Below are 16,824 nucleotides of genomic sequence, written 5' to 3'. Positions count from 1 at the left end.
TATTGGGTCATTTATTTTCTTGTTACTTTGTTTTTTGAGTTCTTTGTATATTCTGGATATTAATCCTGTGTCAGATATGGAGCAGGTGAAGACTTTCTCCCACTCAGTGAGTTTCCTGTTCACTTTCTTGTTGTGCTTATTATTATTATCATTATCATTATTATTATCACTATTATTATTATTTTGTTGTGCAGAACCTTTTAGATTAATGAAATCTCATTAGTTTATTATTGGCCTTAATGACTGAGCAACTGATGTCCAACTTAGAAAGTCCTTTCCAACCCCTATATTTTGTAAGTCTTAATATTAATCCCTTATATGTGAATATATATCATGATAAAACATAAGGAGAAAGAAAAATGGAAAGAAAGCACAGAGATAAACAGAAAGAAAGAGCCTGAGAGAGGGGATAATAAAATGTTACCAGTGGAGAAATGGGAAAAATAGTAGTATTCAAATGCGAAGGGAGGAGTGAAGGACAAACAGATACCATGGGGTCAAAGGAAAGGAAGGAATTCAAGAGAGGGGGGATAATATGAAAAATGTATTATCAAAGGGAAATGTGGGTACTTCCCTATAGAAGAGGGGGTTTAAACAGGGAGAGAGAGATAAAGAAAGCTTAACTGCTATGGAAAATCCAGAGGGAAATGTATTAACTCAAAAACGCCCTTAAAAATGCACATACAACATCTGAACATGAGTGCATGTGTATACCAGAAGGCTTCATAACAAGAAACACAGCACCAGACAGGAGAAACCTCCCTTTGAGTTGTAGGTCAGGGTATTCCATGAGACGCCCATAATAGCATGGGCTATTGCCAGAAGTTAAAGGTAAAACTACGTACTTCAGACCCAGGACTTGGAGCAATGGAACTGGAAATGATCTGGAAAGCTTCACCCTGAAGACTCTCATAGTTCTAGATGATACTATGTAAGCTTCTAAGGAAGAAAATCAATTAATGGTCCAACCAACCTCTAAAGCCTAGGAACCACAATAACTGACACAGAAATATATCTCTATTGGTGTAGTAGTGGCACTTTTATCTAGGGGGGTAATCAACAGCTATCTAATTGGACTTATAGCCTTTTCAAATGGAAGGAACTCATGGGTGGCAATGTAAATAAATGTAGCCAAATACATATGGTTGGAAAATTCATAAATCCCAGAGAAAACTCTCACTCTGTCATACCTCTAGACAAGTGAAAAACTATGGATCCTTGTATTTAAATACAAGTATACCATATACTACTCATCAAAGAAGCTTCTTTTGTAACAAACTGACACTATTACAGAGTTCTGCAACTGGTCACCAAAGAGAATATATGTCTGAGAGATGCTCAGATCTAAATGACATATCTACACTGGAAACTCTATACCTAAGGCTCATGGAACATAGAGGAACATAGAGTAGGAGAATATTAATACAGTCATCAACTTTCACCAGATAAGCTTTCTAATATAACAGAGTCAGTTGCACTCAGATGGTCACAACTGGCTAAGTTTTCAAGAATAAGACACTGTAGAGTCCGTGTTCCTGAATAGGACTCCTATAGTCAATCTCATCCACCCAAGGCTCAGGGACCATGTTGGAAGAGGAGGCAGAAAGATTGTAAGAGCCAGAGTCAGTGCCTGAGTAAGGAAATAGGTTTTCAGGCCTCTTGGAACTTGCCTATAAACTTACAATGAATGGCGGCAGCATGCAGCCATGCCAACTCAATCAGACAAAAATGAAGCATGCAATAGGGGAAATGGGAAGCAGGCCCCATCCCTAGCTAAGGAACTATTGGCAAACAATTACTGTGGGGTGAGGAGAGTAGATCTTCTTTAAAGGAGTGATCTATTAGGCTGACTAGACTCCAGTGGATGAACTTGAACCAAGGGATATCAGGAACCAAGGGACTGTAGTGTTTAACATATATGACAGAATAGCTCAAATTTGGTGGGGGTACTATAGTAGTTGGGGAGTAGGGAAGGGGGTCTTTATTTGATTAAGATGTATTTTGTGAAATGCATAAATCTCAATAAAATTGGGGAAATATATAGTGTTAATGATAATATAATATTTCCTGAATAATTTCTTGTTTAGTGAATTTTAAATAAAATACTATGTTTTAATGAATACATTTTAAAGAGTGTATGATATACTGCTTTCATTTTATCTAGCAGAATAAGATACTAAGTTTCATTTCTATGAATAATCCTGACAGAATAGCCTACATTCAACAAAGACCAATAAATAAATATTCAAATTATTTTTATAATTCTGAACATCTAATTAACAGAAATAGCATCAATATTTATTTTTTATATTTTGGAAATACAGTACAAAATATCTGGCCCAATGTTACAGGTTTTTTGTTTGATATTTTTTGTTTCTAAGAGGCCAAAAGATGCTGTGGGATCGCCTGTTTCTGGAGTTACAGGTGATTGTGAGCAACCCAATGGGTGTATTAGCAATCAATCTCAGGTCCTTTGGAAGAGGAGCAAGCCCTCTTAACTGCTGAGCCATCTTGCCAGCCTCCTTCACAGCTACATTTCTAAAAATTATACTCAACAATTCAATATTTCAAACAATGGCTTAATAAAGAACTTTGAATTTATTTAATAAGATCCAAAATAAAATGCTGAAATTATTACAGGTAACAGCTAATGATTCAATCAATTATTGACATATATGGTCAACTATAACACACACTTCATTGATTATATTATCATTTTACTTTAAAGCACAGCATATGAACTTGATATTATTTCCTAGTGATACATATTTGTAATTTTGCCTTTCTACTTTACACAATGATATGCCTATTTTATGGGAAGTATAAGGATTTTGTTTTTAGTGTTAAAAAGAGTCATTCTTCAAAAAGAGTTGTTAGACACTTGTAACAGCATTTGAGGAATCTAATATGAATATCCAAATATATCAATCTATGCCACTGACATTCTGAATTATTGCAAATAAATGTAGTCCACCAATCAGCACTTTTCCTTGTGTACCTCAGTGACTCTGATGTCAAACACTGGATATATAAAGCCCCTTGAACTTTAAGAGTTAGAATATGGTTTCAACTCACAACAAAGCACCGTTAGTGTAGTAATTTGAAATGTTAACCTGTCTAGTAAATGTCTTAACAAAGAATGAGAAATCTTTAATTATCATGACTTGTTCTCATTGTTTTGTATATTTTTATTGACTTTTTGTGTATTTCATACAGAACATTTTAATCACCTTTATACCCCATTCCCCACTAGCACCCTCCAGTACCCACCCCTCACTGGATTTCATGCGTTTTGTCATTTGTGTAAGGCCTTGTATTAGTCAGGGTTCTCTAAAGAAACAGAAAATGTAGAATGAATATATATATGGAGAGAGAGAGAGAGAGAGAGAGAGAGAGAGATATCACAGCTTGGCTCACAGGATAGAGTCCAAGTAGTCCAACAATGGCTGCACCACACTGGAGAGGCTGAGAATCCAGTCTCTCAGTCCCCAAGGCTGGATGTCTCAGTAGTCCCAATCTGGTGCTGAAGATCTGACAAATTCCAAAAGATCAGCTAGTCTTCAGTCTACAGCAGCAAGATGAACTCACCAGTGAAAGAGAAGGCAAGCAGCAAGAAGCCAGGCATTCTCCTCTGCCTTGGTCTTTTATACTGGCTGCCATCAGAAGGAAACACCTACATTTAGTGTGTGTCTTCCAGCTTTAGATGATCCAATCAAGAAGATCTCTTTCATTTCAGTTAATCCCAGATCAAATCAAGTTGACACCCAGGATTAGCCATCACAGGCCTATTGAGTCAAGTTAGTTGTAAGATGTGCATCAGTGCAAGTTCATCCACTGAGGTCTAGTCAGTCTATCAAGAGACCCTCCTTTTAAGAAGATCAGCTCTTCTTCACCCAGCAGTAGCCAACTGCCAATAATTCTTTGGCTAAAATTTGGGTCTGTGGCCCATTTCCCCAGGTCTGTGCTGGGTTTTAGTGTTACTGAGTTTGATGGGTTTTGTGCATGTTAACACTATATGAACAAGGTCCCAGGAGCCTGTAAACTCTATTGACATGTGCTCCTCTTCCAATGGCCCTTACAATCTTTCCACCCCCTCTTCAGCAACGGTCTGTGGGCCTGGGATGTGTGGAGTTTAATGCAGGCATACTGACTAAGGAACCAAATTCTGCAGACTCTTATTCTCAATGCATTGGGCATTTGTGCCCTTTGTGTTCTTGGCCCTCTGTTGTATGAGGGAGCTTCACTGATGAGAACTGGAAGATCACTAGTGTTCCCTCTAGCCCTTGTTCACTATGTTCTGTGAACCTCAGTGCAGAGGTTCCATGCAGATGTGTCACTGAGTCTTGGATAATTCACAATCTCTGAGTGTGGCCAGTTGTTGAACTCTGTAATAATCTCCATCTGTTGCAAAAGAAGCTTGTTCTGATTTTATAAACAAAACTGACATGGAATCAGAATTTGTTCATTAATTCATTGATTTAATTACTCAGTCATTATCATTCCACAACTGCTTTTTACGTGTCAGTTATTCCTGTATGTCCTGAACTGGAAATGCCAATAAGACTCTCAAAAATATAAAATCTGCATCATGGTGGTGAAAAGAGTAATGAAATAAGCGTTAAGTCAACTATAAAGTACAACATCAGATACCCATCAACAGTCAGAACACTAGAAGAGAATTTGGAAGATGATACATTTTCTTTATCTGTATATAAATTCCAGAGAACTATCATATTTTAAAAATTGAAGTATTCATGGTTTGCAAGATGAGAATCTAGCTATGGCTTAACTGAATTCAGTGTTGAACATTTCCCAAAACTGACCTCAGTTTTAGCCAGGGCTGGATTCGTTTCTGAAAGTTTTGTACTTCCACATTAGTTGATTCTTGGTAGAATTCAGTGCTTTGCACCTATGTGAATGAGGTTCATATCCTGAAGAAAAATTGCCTCCAAGGTGTTTGAGAAATGGCTCAGCATCTAGCCTACAATTGGGTTTGTTGACAGTTGTGCTCATTCATTAAAGGAGTGTCAAGAAGGATCACTGGACACCTCACCTGAGTAACCAGCCACTCTTTCCAGTCAACTAGTCCATCCTTGGAAGACAAGAGAAAAATGAGGAGGAGCCCAATAGAGGGATGCTTTTGGAAGCCATTGTCAAGAAACTCCAATGAACTTTCATGTGAACATTTGAAAATTGCCCTGTTCTGACTTTTTTCTAGTTCCCTGTCTTGAACTTGTAATGCTAATTACTCTTGCCTTTACTTCTCCTTCACATCTCTTATTCATGATTCAAGGACTTTCTTTTCCCCTTAGAGAAAAGAGTTATGCAATTTGGGAGTCTTTTAGATAGACCCACTGAAGGGGTACTCCAGTTGCCTCACCCTGCATCCCTGTTCAGCATGGAAGAAGCCAGAAAAGTCTGCACCTTATTCCCTATTGACAATTTGGGTAAACCCTTCAGAGGATGGTGTGATAAGAATAGGAGGTAGGAATTGGCTAGGCAGTTAGGGTAAAAAGACCCCAAAGAAATGTAGCCAGTTTCTGGGCTAAAAGTCAAAATTTCCTTCGGCCTGTTAGAAACACACTCTGTTCCAAAGGCAAAAAAACGTCAAAATGTCCTAAAAATCTCTTCAGAGGGGAGAATGATGGCAGGGAGGAAGTGAGCATGGATTTGATCAAAACATCTTATATGCATGCATGAAATTCTCAATAAAGTTTTTGTAAAAGTGAAAAAAAAAAAGAGTAACTAATGGTCTTGCAGAATACCTTAGTTTAATAACCACATTGTGTGGCTCACAGCAACTGATACTTCAAGCTGCAGAGGATCCAAAGCAAAACAAAACTAAAATATTTTTTTTAATAGCAGCTTCCCATTTGCTCTATTCTTAGGCTGCTCCTGCCATAATGCACTGCTTCTTTAAGAAAAGAATGAATGAGTTTATCTACAGTGGCGGAACATGTCTCATATATGGTGAACTAATCGAGGGGGTGACACCACATCACCTTACCCACACTCTGTTGGTTAGAGGCAGCTCACCAGATTCCACCTGACATTCAAGGAGATGGGACTGCAAGAGTAGTCCTGATTGAAGAAAAAAGATTAGGATTTTATTTATAGTCTGTATGTCTCATCGTGTAAAAATTTTTAGGATATTTACAACTTTCGTCATTTTGGCAGGTTAGTTTAGTAAAGTTCTACAAAGTGTCAGGGGTACAGAGAATAACCAACCCTGAAGCACAGGAGCAGCTGGAGATGGTGGCATCTGTAAAGTACCAGAAAAACTAATCACATTCAGCCCCCATAGTGAAATTAGGTTCCTTTAGTGGCCCATGCTATTTATGAATCGTATAGAAGATAACTGTTGTGTAACATTCAGATAATCCAAGATGACAACAGAACACTTGGTTATTCATAGTAACTCTTCTAACTATAGCTCTTTTCAAATTCAGAAAATAGGAATCGCTTGCTTCCGTACCACATAAGGCAATTATGGCTCATACACCTATGATTCATTAGCCCTCCATCTCAAAGAAGATATGTAAACATTCCTTATCCATGATTTTGTAAGACTTGCTTCTAAGTATAACTATCCTTTTCATACTTGGTTATTCATAGTAACTCTTCTAACTATAGCTCTTTTCAAATTCAGAAAATAGGAATCGCTTGCTTCCGTACCACATAAGGCAATTATGGCTCATACACCTATGATTCATTAGCCCTCCATCTAAAAGAAGATATGTAAACATTCCTTATCCATGATTTTGTAAGACTTGCTTCTAAGTATAACTATCCTTTTCATATCGTATGAACTAACTGCTGAGTTTTAGGGATCAATATTATTAACATATCTTACATTAGCTTCCAAGACAATAAGCAGAATGAAAGAAATCACATAAATTATATAAATATATCCATGTTAAAGCAAGGAATAAATATCCTTAATTTAAATGGAAGACTATGATGTGGTGGGATGGCAATACTATTCAATATAAATCTTATTTTTCATCAATATTTAAAAAAATATTTTATTTATTATTTTTATTTCATGAGTATTGCCTGAATATGTGCACGTATACCTACATATGTGTATGTACAATGCTCGTAGAGATCAGAGAGTACATCAGGTCCCCTAAAACTGGAGTTACATATGGTTGTTAACTGCCATGTGATTGCTGAACTATGTGTATACCCCTCTTATTACAATAATGGTCTTCACAGCCTGAAGCTTTTAATTCACATCATATGCATGAATATTTACACACCATTCTCAAAGCAGTTCTAAGAGATGCCTAAATTTGAAAATTGGAAAGAACCATTTCTGGTGATGCATGCCTTTAATTCTAGCACTTGTCAAAGAGAAACAGGTAAATCTCTGTGATATCAAGGCCAGACTGGTCTCCATAGTGTGTTCAAGACCAAGAGGGACTACTACGGAGACCACGTCTAAAATTGATTAATTAATTATAAAAATAATCTGAAAATCATAAATAACTTAATGATGCCGCTATATAGTTTAAAAAAGCAAAATAAAACAAGCAAAACATTATAGACAGGAAGGTATCTTGAATATCAGTGTAGATAATAATGAGATAGGGGAGAGAGAGAGAGAGAGAGAAAGTGAGAGGGAGAATATTATATTAAATTTACGTAGGGGACAATAAGGAGATGTGCAGATGGGGGCATCTAAATACCACCAAATTGTGTTGTATGAAAATTGCAAAAATTGTATTTTTAAAAGTATATTAAAAAGGGGGCTGGAGAGATGGCTCAGCAGTTAAGAATACTGGCTGTTCTTGCAGAAGACCTGGGTTCAAATTCCAGCATCCACATGGCAGCTAACAACTGTCCATAACTTCAGTTCCAGGAAATCAGACAGCCTCTTCTGTCCTCTGTCCTCTGCAAGCATTGCTTGACATGGGTACACTTGCATACATGCAGGCAATACATGCATACAAATAAAATAAAATAATAACAAGGGGCTGGAGACATGGCTCAGGGGTTAAGAGCACTGACTGCTCTTGCAGAGGACCCAGGTTGGATTCCCAGCACCCATATGGAAGTTAAAAACCGTACTTAATTCCAGTTCCAGAGGAATCCGAAGCTCTCTTCTGACCTCCATGGCATTGCATGACACGGGTGCACTCATATACATGCAGGCAATTTACTCATACACACAAAATAAAGATAATAACAAAATATTTTTTAAAAATAACAAAATATTTTTTAAAGTATATAGACAAGAAAACAAGCAACACAAAAACAAAAATATCTACCTGTCAGGAAATGTATTCAGTGCTGTAGTAGTATCATAACTATTTTGGGTGTATTGAAACACTTTCAGATCAGATTTGAGGCACAAAATGCAGGAGGGATATTATTCCAGATTCTTTAAACCTAGCCAAAAGCCTACAACTTGGGGCATCATAGGCTCTGGGTGAGCCTAATGCTGTTATTTGTTTAAAACATTATGGTATCAAACTGCCTTCTAATTATCTGTGTTTTTATCTATATATTTGTGCTGCTCTCAACTATGGTCAGGGAGGCTTCTTCCTGAGGTGTGTAGTGGTTGAAGAAGATACACATAATTGATCAAAATGCTAAGTATATGTGACTATGAGTGGTCATATGTGAATGGGTCATCTATGTCAAACTTCCCATCTAAGACTCTGCTTACATCACATAAGAGGGAGTAAAGAGAATATAAGACTCAGAGGATGGGGAGGACAGTTCTGAAATACTGGCTTATGGATATAACCAAGGGTCTGACACATATGAATGCACGGCATTTTTTGTTACCTTCACAATATCTGTGTAAGATCAAGCCAGTCAAAATTTCATTGTATCTGGGGGATGGTCTGAGGCCCCTTCCTTACCAGAGGAGCTGCTGGCAGTTGATGGATAATGAGAGATACAGATTCACTCTTATTTTGGATAGTGGTTGCTGGTAGATTATCCATACCCCAGTGGACGGCTCTACAACCATGTGCACACAGATGATACTAATTGGACTCAGGGAATTGTTATTAATAAAAAAGAAGACATGAAGTTAAAAGGCATACAGCATTTGGGATACTAGGATGAATGAGATAGAAGTAGTGGTAAATGCATATTATCAAATACATTGTATAGATGTATAAATATTTCAAAAAATAAATAAAAAGTAATTTTATTTTTGGTCTTTTTGAGACAGGGTCTCTGTGTAGGCCCAGCTGGCCTGGAACCCACTATGTAGGCCAGGCTATCCCACCTTTACCCACTGAGCCATCTCAATACCCCTTGAACAGAGAATTCTTTAAAGAAATAAAATGGCCAGTAAACAATTGTTAAAGTGTTCAGAATAATGAGCCATCAGATAAATGTAAATTAAAACTACTTTGAAATTCCATATAACTGCAGTACAAATGACTGTCTTCAAGAAATCTGACAGGGTGTGAGAAAAGAAAAAAAACTCATTCATTGTTGGTGGGATTTAAACTAGTGAGATGCTATGGAAATCAGTATGAATGTTTCTCAAAAAGCTAGTATAGAATAGAGCCCCCATAAGATTTAGTGGAAGAATACTCCTTCTAAGCATCTACCTCAAAGACTCTATATCCTACAAAAAAGGCACTTGCTCATTTTAGCTCATTGCTGCTCTATTCACAAATAGCTGGGCAATAGGATAATACCAGATATTCATCAAGTGATAAATTAATAATGAAAATATAATACATATACACATAGGATTGTATTCTTAAAAACACAATTATGAAATTTATAGGTAAATGAATGGAACTGGAAAAAACACACTGAGTAGGGAAACCAAGACACACAAAGACAAACACTACATATTGGCTCTCATAGGTGGATTCAAGCTCAGAATCAAATTCTTTTGCTTAATTTAGAGCTCCTGTAGAAGTCAGCATGATAGAGAGTCCATTAAGAGGCATGTCTTAGGGGAGGGTAGAGAGTAGAACATAAGTTACATCATAGCTGTAAGGAGGAATCCAGGGAATGGAAAACATTAAACAGGGTAGGTTTTATCAGATATGGAAGAGGCAGAAACTTGGTGCACATAACTAAAACTATAGGTCTAGTATTAAAAAATCACATGTAAACCTACCTATGTAAGCCAATTAAAAATATAAGGTTTTTAAAAACATTTTTTTTAACTTGGCATGGTGGCATATGTCTTTAAATCCCAGTACTTTGAAGGCAGAAGCAGGAAGATACCTTGATACAGAGGCCATCCTGGTGTACACAGTGGGTTCCAGCTGGCCTGGGCTACAGGGAAACCCTTTCTCAAAAATAAATAAATAAAAATTAAAATTAAAAAGTTAGTTAGCTGGTCAGATAATCAGGTTCCTAAAGGCATGAGTTATTGAACAAAAATCCCAGGACACCTCCCCAAGAGATGTTGATCAGAAGGGTCCTAGAGGCCCTCTGAACAACAATGGTTCTTGCCTTTCCTCCAAGTTACTCACCAGAACTAGTTAATAAGGTCCTATTGTGATAGGCACTATATATCTTCATTATAAGATATACTAAATCAAACTAGAAGTGAGTTTGAAGTTTTCTTCCTATTAGAATGCCTTAAGAGTGCTGGGATGTCCTATGTATACTATTGGAGGAGAAAAGGCATCAGTGGTCTTTCCTGACTGTGAATCTTAAAATCTGTTAAACCAGCTCACCAGGAAAGATATACCACTGTGTAATAGTGGCATGATGTTATGGGATGACCAGCCATTTTGTTACTTGATTAGAGACCTGTTCCACAGTTGTCAATTCAATTTTTGGAACAGTAAAGCTCATGAAAAACCCATGGCTGAGGAGCTCTTAAGCCCTAGAAAGGTTCTTACTCTTGTTGCTTAGCTAAATTAGCAGGATGCAAATTTTCCTCTAAATATTTATGTTGATACATGTAGAAACTGGGGATTCTCATACTTAGTCATAGAAGGCTCTTTGCCATAAATAATTTTGAATACAGTAACTCTAGCCAAGGTTTTAAGAATGAGTGATTGTTGATTGCACAACCATCAGTAGAACATTTATAGCACCACTGATACAGATCACAGAACGCTGTTAACAGAGTGTGAATTTGTAAAAGCTGGAAGATAGGGAGAAGAAGGGCAATGAAATGCTATGTGCTGGGCATGACACAGCCATTTTACTCAGGATCTTATAGTAACTGTAGCTGCTGGCATTGGATGCACAAGACTGAGGCTGTCATCAGTTGTAGTAGTTACTTATCTGTTGTGATAAAACGCCATTTCCAAAACTACTTACAGAATGAAGAGTTTATTGGGTTTACAGTACCAGAGGAGTAAGATTCCCTCATGGTCAGGAGGCATGGAAGGACACAGTTGGAGGAGAAAGATTGGAGCCCACATCCTCAAGGAGGCTCAGGAAGCAGAGAGCAACAATTGGAAGTGGGGAGACTATGTAAATGCTCAAAGTCAGCCCTGATAATAGAATTTCTTCATCAAGGCCAAATCTCCTAAACTTCTGCAAACAGCACCAAGTATTCAAATACTTGAGACTATAGGGACATTCACATTCTCTCTACCACGAGAGTCAGTCATGGAAAAGGTTCCAGACCTTACCCCTTATGCAATTATTGTCTACTGATGAATCTTAGAGAATAGGCTACTATTATTTTTCATTTGCATAAAAACTAATGATCACACCAGTCTCCAGTGAATACTAATAAACCCATATCATACCAGTGGTCCAGGTTAAACTTAATAGGTACAAAGAAAAATTTATTTATGTGAGAAAGGAACGTATAGGGAAGATGGAAGATAAGTGGTGTGGGGGTCAGAAAGGAAGGCCAGGTTGTGAATGCATCCAAATATATTATAGGCATGTATGAAAATATCAAAGGACAAATGCAAGTAAAATTATTTTTTAACAATTACTTTAAAGGATATATAAATTGCTTAAATTAATTCTCATAAAAATAAATTAGTGATAAAATAAGTTTCCATAAGAGAGTAAATTTTAAAAATTAATGAATTTCCAATGGTTAAAAAGCTATCCATTTATGCTGGATGACCAGGCTTTTATTTCTTTAAACCCCTTAAAAAGAATCCCCAGGCAATAACCTGAAGTCCTTGATTATTGTCACTCATGGCCAGCCATCAACCTCAACAGTGTATCTTACTTGTTCCTTCTCATTGCTTTAAATAAAGTTATCTGTCTACTTTGGAAATTCTGCTTGGAACCTTATTTTAATACTTTAAGTAAGAGTCCAAGAACCCAGAAACACCCAGGTCAGAACCTGACCACAAGTAACATTGTGCCAAATCGTTGGCTTTGCAATAGATTTGCTACTGGGTATGCAGTACTTGATAATGTTTAGGAACAACATACACAGGCATCTAATATAACTTCTATATATATAAGGGAAGTAAGTTGTGCAAAAGTACCACTAGTGTTTTCATAAAAGGATATGAATATTGATAAAACAGAAAATAGAACCTTGCCAGGAAACTTACAGCAGAGATCTCAGAATATCAGTAGCAGTGATTTCCTTGGTTCTCAATCTAGGAATGTTAGAAAGCTTTGGTTTCTTTATATTGTTTTTTATTTGTTTTGTTTTATGTGGGGGATATACATGCATTTTCACTGTAAGGAGTAGCTTTGAATAGCATATTTTAAAAATAGCAATTTTTATACCTGTATTAATTTTTTGTATAATTTCAATTGAATTTTTATATATTTTATACAAAATATCTTAATCATCTTTATATTCCCTAACTCATCCAAATCCTCCCATAGCCTCTTCGTTTGATTTCATGCATTTTGTCATTTACCATAAGGCCTATTTTATCAAGTTAGTGTACCCAGATGTCCCTCAATGAGATTTCAGTGGCTGGGGTCAGGTCAGTCTATCTAGTCATTCTTTTAAAGAAGATCAACTTTTCCTTACCCAGCAGTAATCAACTGCCAATAGTTTTTTTGGCTAAGGTTTGGGCCTGCTGCCTATTTCCCTAGTTTTATGATGAGTTTTTGTCTGCCTAAGTTTGAATGGGCCTTGTGCATGTTAACACAAGTGCTGTAGGTTCATATGAGCAAGGTGCCAGGAGCCTGTAAGACTCTCTTTCCATATGTGCATGCACCAACTCCCCTGACACAATCTCTCCACACCCTTCTTCCACAATTGTTTAATATAGGAGTCCTGTTGAGGGACCCACACTTCGCAGACTTATTCCCTGAGCTTTGTTCATTTGTGACCATTTGAATTTATTGCACTCTATTGCATGAGGGAGCTTCCTTGATGAGAGTTGAGCAATGCATTAGTATTCTCTCTACCCCTTGTTCCTCTATGTTCCATGAGGCTTAAGTGTAGAAGTTCCAGTGTAGATGTGTCAGTTAGGTTGGGCATCTCATAGATACTTAAGTGAGTGACCAATTGTGGAACTGTTATACTAAGTGAAGTAACACAGACTCTGAAAAACAAATGATGTATGTTCTCCTTCATTTGTGGATTTTAGCACCAAATCCTTATTTGTGAGTATATATCCTGATGTAACTGCAGGAATCGGTGAAGTGAAAGGAACCAAGGAGGTAAAGAGAAAGAAGGAGCCTAAGAGAGAGAAACAGTAGGAGACAGGTGTTACCAAGGGGGAAATGGATAAAATGGGGGAATTTAACTGGGAGGGGAAGATGGAGGCTATACAAGGAATCATTTGGATAAAGGGAAAGAAGGCACGGAGTGCCAAAGGAAACAGGTATTATCAAGGGTGTGATGGATAAAATGGGGCACTATAATGAGAATGGGATAAAGGGGAAGAAGGCACTCAAGGCATGGGGTGCCATAGGAAATGGGTGTTATCAAGGATGTAATGGATAAGTTGGGGTACTTAAACTGGAAAGGGAGGAAGAAGGGGTTAGACATGGAGAGAGAGAGTATGTGTGAGAAAGAGAGAGAGAGGAGAGGAGATTATAAATAATTCTTACCTGATGTGAAAAAACAGAGGGAAATGTGTTAGTTCAAAGTCTACTACAAAATTACACATACAATATCTCTACATGAGTCCACGTGTATAGCTGAAGGCTATATAACAAGGAACATGATGTCAGACAGGAGAAACCTCCTTTCAATTTATTGGCCAGGGAAGTCCAAGAGACTCCCAAAATTACACAAGCAATTTTTACAGCCTTTGATTGCCTCCCAGAGCTTGACTGTAAGATCTTTTCGCTAAATACAGGACATACTTCAGACCCAGGCTTGGAGCAGTGAACTTGGAACTGAACCAGAAACCCCCTCCCTGAAGGCTAGTTCTCATAATTTTGGAGGACCCTATCCAAGCTGCTAAGGGAAAACATCAATAGATGGTCCAACCCCAGCTTTAAGGATTAATAACCACAACAATGACCAGAAAAGAAAATGATATTGGTTCAGTAGTGATTACCTTGGTGATTACCTTGAGGTAATCACCTTGAGGGTTATCAACAGCTACTTAATTGGTTTTAAAGCCCACCCAATGGGAAAAACCTCATGCTTGGTACTATAAACATAGTCAAATACACAGGGCTGGAGAGGTCATAGAGCTTAGAGGAAACCCTAAGGCTGTAATACCCCTAAACAAATTCAATTATTTACTATTTGTTAAATATGGATCCTTGTATTTACAGACAAGTACGCCAGTCACCACTTAACAAAGAAGCTTCTTTTGCACCAAAAGGAGACTATTACACAGTTTTACAACTTGTCACAGAGAATAAATGTCTGTGAGATGTATTATTTTGCTAAAAATTTAATACAGAATGTTCTGATTATATCCACATAAACCACATCTCCTCTCCAAACTATTGCCACCTCACTATCCACCCAACTTAAAGAAAATGACTCCCTCTCTCAACCGTTATCCATGCCCAGTAGTTCCTCACGTGCAGATGCATACCTGCTTCCCTGCTCTATCCTGAGATTTCATCTTGCTTGAGCTTGTGCAAGTCTTGTGTATGCTGTCACAACTGCTGTGAGTTCATATATGCAAGGACTTTGTGGTATACAGGAAAAAAAGGGGAAAAAATTCCTTGAAGTCATCTACTGTTTCTAGCTCTTATAATCTTTATACTCCTATTTTCATCATGTTCCCTGAACCTTAGGGGGAGGGGTGGGATCAAGAAGTCCCTTTTATCCTACCCTTCCCCTATGGCTCAGGGAGCACCATGGAAGAGGGAGTATGAAGGGTGAATTTGTATCGAGGGACACCTGGGTACAAAAGTTTGACTCAGTAAGCATATATATATATATAAAACAGAATGCATGAAATCCAATGGAGTGGATATGGGGGGTGCATATAATGGAGGGGTTTTAAATATGGTTAAGCTGTATTGCATGAGATACACAAAAATCTAATAAAATATATTTTAAAAATGGATTTTAAAAAAGAGATGTCCCTTTTAGGGCTGAGCACTCCAAGGTGTTTATTCCTTTCACATTGACCAGTTGTGGGTCTCTGTGTCAGTTTCCACAGACTGAAAAACAATGCGCCTCTGGTGAGATTTGAGAGATGCACTAATGTATGAGTGAGTGTAGCAATAATTCTTTTAGGAGTCCTGTTAATACTATATGTATTTACAACAATCCTGTCAGGCTAGTGATTACTGTAGCTCACAGAGTTCACAGCTGGAGAAGAATATTGAGTATTTTTCTCTTCCTTTGTCATGAATAGCAGTTTCCATCACTATGAAAGCTAGCCAGTAAGGATGAAGTTTCATGGTTAAGAATTGGCTTGATTTCTCCATGTTCTTTGACTCCAGTATGAAATGGCTTCATCAGTAGGATCTTATCATCGTCTACTGGTTGATACCCTAAAGGAGTGGAAATAGCCAGTAATGTCTGGGGGTATGTGGGACTCTACTGCCCCATATCTTCAAAAGACCAATTCATTTTAAAGAATATTGGGGTTTTTATTTGCTAACTCAGTGTCAAGTAGTGGCATTCTTTACTCCTGAATGAGCATAGTTGACTGGAGGTTATATGCAAAGATGTCACTGAAATTCCGGGATAGACACTAATCTCTTGTGATGAAATATTTTGGAACTAGATTACAGGATTTTCACAGTGGAAACAAGTTTCATCTATCCCTCAACTGAGCCCATCTTCTAAATAACATGAGGTTAGGTTACCTCTTCAGAGGAGAAACATTACAGAAGTCTTGATAAAGCCTTTATTGAGTTCCATCAGGGAAAAGTAATTTATTTCTGGTCAAAAGAATGAAATTTATCTTTGGATTTGGGTAGAGACCTAACATTTCAAGTTATCTAAAACATAAGTTATTCATCTGAGCTTGTCAATCACCTGGTCAAGAGGCTACCCTTCAAAAAGGCTGATTCAACTCAAGCTGTACTGAAGAGCTGGTAGGAAAAGTTATCCCTTTACTGAGATAATGTGCTTTTCCTTCCTAGGTACCATGCTCTCAGTGTAACTCGTTATGGATCTTCAGCCACTTGGCTGAGTTGAACCTACTTGCTATTCTAAATTACTAAAAAAAAAAAAAAGAGTGAAATAAGTCTTGTTGTTTTTCTTCTTTTCTATCTCTTTTTTAAGTCTTGGATTTCTCATTTTGCGTCTGAAACCCTCCCTCTTCCACTAATCACCCAAGTTTTTGTTTTGCTGATTATTCAAACTCCAGCCCTCCACTGCTAAATTCATGCTTAACTCAGGGATTATCCTGGAAGAGGGGTTAAGCACTTACAAGAGCCAGAGATGGTGGATGACTTTAGCACAAAAGTATACTCCGGATGTGACAGGGGAGTTGCCCTTAGGAACTCACATAGTTATGATTACACAAGACCTGAAAAAGTTCCAGCCATTCAGAATCTTATCATGGA

The sequence above is a fragment of the Nannospalax galili genome, unplaced genomic scaffold (genome assembly GCF_000622305.1).
Source record: "Nannospalax galili isolate Female #2095 unplaced genomic scaffold, S.galili_v1.0 scaffold600, whole genome shotgun sequence".
Taxonomy (NCBI): Eukaryota; Metazoa; Chordata; class Mammalia; order Rodentia; family Spalacidae; genus Nannospalax; species Nannospalax galili.
This window is presented reverse-complemented; position numbering follows the sequence as displayed.